Source organism: Trachypithecus francoisi, unplaced genomic scaffold (genome assembly GCF_009764315.1).
Source record: "Trachypithecus francoisi isolate TF-2019V2 unplaced genomic scaffold, Tfra_2.0 Contig01676, whole genome shotgun sequence".
In the NCBI taxonomy this organism is placed as follows: domain Eukaryota; kingdom Metazoa; phylum Chordata; class Mammalia; order Primates; family Cercopithecidae; genus Trachypithecus; species Trachypithecus francoisi.
In genome coordinates this window covers 317,050-322,500 of record NW_022681448.1, presented here as the reverse complement: position 1 = coordinate 322,500, position 5,451 = coordinate 317,050, and the positions used below count along the sequence as shown (strand labels likewise).

The window sequence follows — 5,451 nt, the reverse complement described above, 5'->3', positions numbered from 1 at the left end:
CCCAAGTAGCTGGGATTACAGGCATGTGCCACCATGCCTGGCTAATTTTTGTATTGTTCGTAGAGCCGTGGTTTCACCTTGTTGGCTAGGCTGATCTCGAACTCCTGATCTCAGGTGATCAGCCCACCTTGGCCTTCTAAAGTGCTAGGATTACAGGTGTGAGCCACTGCGCCTGACCTTTTTTCTCCTCATTTTGGATATCACATGAATTAGCTTTTCTGTGAAGCACCATTTGCTCTGTCCTTTCTATGTATTTCCTCCATCAAAAATTGCAGAGCCGTGTTTTATTCCTTCAAATGTCTTCCAAGCAATTGTTTAGAGCAGCACTACATTTAAGTAGAACCTCGTTTGATGATGAACATATTCTATATCTTTGTGTCTGCTACAGTGTACATACAGTCCTAAGTGCCTATTAGTCACTTGAAATGTGTCTAGTGCAATGGAGAAACTAATTTTTAAATTTCATCACATTTTAAGTAGTTAAAGTTTAAATAGTCACATGTGGCTACTATATCGAACAGTTCAGTCTAGATAACCAAGTGATAATGCGTGCTTTATTTTAAATTTATTGTTCCTTTCAGTTAGAACTCACGATGTTCTCTTGGTGTTTAATCTTTCTTTGTTTTATTTCATTTTATTGAGTGTTTATTATGTGCCAGGTACAGTGCGATATTCATCAACATGGATGCTTATCTATTTCTATTGTTTTTATTTATTTCTGAACTCCAATTGGCCACTGAGCCTCACAGGAAACTATCTTTGACCCCAGCGTGACCTGAAGATGCAGTTTCTTGAAACTTCCACCTGGAACACCAGGATTCTCTCAGCCACATGCCTTCAGTAGCGAGGCTGCCTTGCTGTGATCTGCCTCTGTCACCATCCAATGGGGACAAGTCCTAGGTGCAGAGCCAAGAGAACAATACATGTGACTTGATGTAAAATACGTTAATCAAAGGCCTTCTGTCTCCCTTTTTTGTCTTTTCCCAAAATTCTCTCTGAGATTTTCCATCAAAGGAGTAAAAATTTCTTCAAATGGAAAAATAACCTCATATTGTAATGTCTATGGGATTTTCATAGACTCTGAAAACCAAACTCCAAATTCCTAAATACCTAGACACTGTTGAAAGCACTTTACTTGAGAGCATTCAGGTATTATAATAACAATTACGTAAATTTTTCAGAACACTTCTGCCTGATTGGATTAAGATCAAATTTATTAAAATATGTCTGAACCAATTAAGTAAATTGTGATATAATGTAAAGTACAAAACACCCACCAATGATAATAATTTCTATCAACATTTCACATCTGCAGTTAACTTGAAGCAGATGCTCTAAGACATGGCCCATTGTTTCACATTTGCATGTGACAACATGTTGTGATGTTTTCTTTTTAATTGTAACATCATGTCATGCAGCTTTTTAAAAGTACATGTGTGGTGAGTGTCAAAGCCTGAGCTAAAATTTCATTTCCAGAACTCTTTGTAGCATTTACCAGTGATCCTGTCTTTTTTCCGTATACGCCACAGAATTCAACAGAGTTGGATTGCCGAGAATAAAATTATGGATTTCTCCATAATGGACACACACACTTTTTGTTTGCTGTTTCCTATAGAATGGGTGATGAGTCAAAATTGTTCGTTTATGTTTTTTCACAGAAGGATCTTCTGTGTCATAGGCCCGCAGCAATCTGGACATTCAGTGGTCCTCCTATCGTTAATAAGTGAACGGATGAGCTATTCTGATAAGGACTGGGGAGCTTTCGCCATTCAAGAGCAAATAGGAGAACTGGGAGATTCCTCAACTTAGCTTTTCTTTTTTGGTTCTGAAGTGACTGTGAACAGAGGTAGAAGAGAAGAAAAGCTTTTAAAAACATCTTCCATTAAGAAAAATATGTATCTTCATTAAGACCTATCTGAGTAAAATTACTAAAACATAGTGGCTTTCTTGAGATAGAATGGAATGAAAGGCATATTAGGGAGTATGAGGGTATGAAGATTTTATTAACATACTTCTAGAAGTTTATTAAATATCTGCACAGGAACTGTCATTCGAGATCAGTGGTGAAAAGAGAATAAAGGAATCACGTGGACATCAGCTTTGAGGCCTGTGGCGCCACTTGTTTCTGGGCTTTCTATAGACATTTGCTGGTGACCTGCCCAGGCAGGCTAGAGTACCCTTTCTCATAGCAGCCTGTGCTCCCGTCCTTCTTCCTTCCTTCCTTTCTTCCTTCATCCCTTATGAAACGCTCGTTGTGCAGTTACTTATTAGGTGCTGTGTGAGCATCTGTAGTCTCCCCTCACCCACTTTTCCATTTGGGCCACTAGGCCGGCCAGTGAGTGCACCAGTACCAGGGTTCTAGGAGCCATGCATGGATCCCCAGTGGGCAGAGCTGGCCATAGCATTTGAAAAGGAAGAGAGAGAACTGGAGACAATGCCTAGGAACAAAAGCAGAGTCCAGACCCAGGCATCAAGTGCAAATCCAAAGGCTCTGGATAAGTCAGTTCCCAGCAGAGGGACTGCAAGTAGGCACAGAAGGAAGGACAGCAGAAAACACTGGTCCAGAGAGGGCCCGCAGAGCCGGAAGTGATGACACACATCCAAGGTTGTGCTTGACTTCTGCACTGTCTCTGCAACCTGTAAGTGCATCTGAGCCAGTTCAGGAAGGAGGAAAACCGAAGGATGTCAGAAACAGCCTCTTAACATCAAGGAGATTTTGGTCTAGATTGCTTATGGCTCAGGAGAAGGCTCCACTTTTTAAAAAGATATGATGAGATGGGATTTAGTTGGGATAGAAAAGGTTATTAAACCATGGGACACCCGTCCTTTACAGGGTGTAGCCATTACTACCCGTTTTGTTAGTCTGTTTTCTTATTTTTCTCACAGAGGCAGTTCCTGCATTAGTATTGATGAATGTGTGCTCGCTCCACTTGGAGTGTTTTCAAAGCGTAAATCACAGCATTGATGGTGCTGTGGTTTGGCTCTTCCAGCCCTCTTAACAACGGTCTGATGGACTTGGCGAGAGTCTGGCCACGTGTTCTGGCCTCCGACACTCCCGTGGCTGAAACACGTGCATGCCCACGGATGGGGGCCCCGTGGTAGAGATGTGCCTCCGCTTGTCAAATAGACGGATTCCAAATTCTGAAATATGCCTCAGGAATACAGAAACCTAGAAAAGGAGTCTTCGTCGCTGTAGGGTCTCATTCACAACATGGAGGAGAGATGGAGGGGAGTTTTTGGTATAAATTATGCCTCATAAAAATTCTCCACATTATTTTTGTACTGTATGAGGGTAGTAAGAAATTAGTTGATGGTTAACAATCAAGCTGGAGAAGAATATCCTCAATTTTTCACATGAAAAATGAAAAACTGCAAGTCCTTCCAAATGTATGTTTCTTTTCTGAAGATAGACGTGTGTGTGTATGTGTGTGTCATACAACATTTATTTTTTCTTTCTTCATTAATTAACAGTAAAAATATAGAAAATGATGCCAAAGAGAATTTCTGATTTTTCTTTCCTAGTTTTCTATTACAATGTATTACAAATATTAGTGTCTTTAAACACAAGACCATGCATGGTGGCTTAAGTTGGGTTCTTCTTGGACCACTCTTTTTAGATCCAGGTTTTTATATTGTTCTTCTAAGTGCATTCGTGTTTCCTGAGATCCACAAAGCTTGATCTCATTCGTGGAACCACCTGGCCTACAACCAACTGTGGTTCTCATTGTGGTCCCCAGACTGGAAGCCTCTGCATCACTGGGAGCTCCTTTAAAAGTCAGGTTCTTGGGCTTTACCCAAGACCTACTCAATCAGAAACTCCGGTGGGGGGAAGGGGGGCTAGGCATCTATGTTTTAACAGGGTGAGGCTGATGCTGGAGCAGGCTTTACTGCTTCTAATAGTTGCGGAAACTTGAACTAGATGATTAAGTTCCTTAAATTTCAGTTTCTTTACTTGTAAAGTGAAGCTAGTATTATTTACTCATCGGACTATTAGGAACACAAGTTTAATACATTGTCTAACACACTGTATGTATCACTTAATAAGTGTTTTCTTCCTCTTCCTTATCCAGAGCATTTTCCTACCCTCTTCCCCCTCACCTGCCTGTAGACCAACAATATATCAATTCTGTTCTTATAAGGAATTAGTCAACATAAAAATTTCCATGTAGATCTTGCATCAGTTTGGTGCAATGCAATACTTGAGGGCGGTTTCTAGTAAGTACCTCTTTAAAACAAAATGCTGAGCAACTGCTGTGTTGTTTTCTAGGTTAAAAAGAATCCCCCTGGCCGGGCGCGGTGGCTCAAGCCTGTAATCCCAGCACTTTGGAGGCCGAGACGGGCGGATCACGAGGTCAGGAGATCGAGACCATCCTGGCGAACACTGTGAAACCCCGTCTCTACTAAAAAAAAATACAAAAAACTAGCCGGGCGAGGTGGCGGGCGTCTGTAGTCCAGCTACTCGGGAGGCTGAGGCAGGAGAATGGCGTGAACCCGGGAGGCGGAGCTTGCAGTGAGCTGAGATCCGGCCACTGCACTCCAGCCCCGGCGACAGAGCGAGACTCCGTCTCAAAAAAAAAAAAAAAAAAAAAGAATCCCCCCAAAGAAGTAGAGGTCTCAACTTTTACATCTTGATCTTACTGCAAAGAATATACAAAGTTTAAAAGGCAGGGTATCTTATGTCTCTAGGCACTTTTGTGCTTCCCTCATCTCCTAGAAGAACCAGGAGTGACTCCTTCACTGGACATCATCTTTCACTTGGAGTTTAAAGCATTTTGCTTATATGACACCCTTTTTTGAAATGGCCTTTTTGATGGGGAGAGGGAGAGGGTATCTTGATGAATTCTAGACTGCTTTCTGCACAATCTGTTTCTGAAAGCTGAGGAAGATGGATCCTGTTTTGTCATCTAGCTTCTGGCTACTCGGTACGTGTTCCATAGGGACCAACAGCAGTGGTCACACCTGGGAGCTGGTGAGAAATGAGGAGTCTCAGACCCTCCCTAGGCCTACAAAACCAGAATCTGCATTTTCTTAAGATCTTCAAATAATTTTCACTCGTATTACTGACCAGGCATGGGCTTTTGATGCTGGATGAGTTCATTGTATCTGTTTAGGCAAACAGATATGAAAAATTAAAGGGAACTTTTCTGACTGTTTGAATACACCTTATTTTCAATGAAAATTTTAAAGTGCTTCCTGTGGCTCACAATGGACCCAAAATTAGAACTAAATTCTGCCTACACGTGTTTCTTTAAACTATCACCTAAGGGATATAAAGAGGCAAGCGTGTAGAACTCACTGAATCTAGAAGACAGAACTGTAAATAAGACTGTGATGCAGGAAGTTAGTTGGTTGGTGGTGTCCCTGCATCACCTTCTTGGAGACCGTATTGCCCATCCTGTAACCACACACTCTTCTTATGCTTTCTCCAATTCCCTAAGCATTGACTGGAGC

General features: G+C 41.6%; 1 long non-coding RNA gene across 1 annotated transcript in view; it reads left to right on the top strand.

The window, feature by feature from the left end:
• LOC117074956 overlaps nucleotides 1-3,496 on the top strand; it is a 65,525-nt gene extending 62,029 nt beyond the window's left edge. Inside the window, exon 2 of the long non-coding RNA XR_004433792.1 lies at nucleotides 1,530-3,496. This is a non-coding gene — a long non-coding RNA (uncharacterized LOC117074956). The remainder of the gene's footprint in view (nucleotides 1-1,529) is intronic.
• Nucleotides 3,497-5,451: the final 1,955 nt, after the last annotated feature.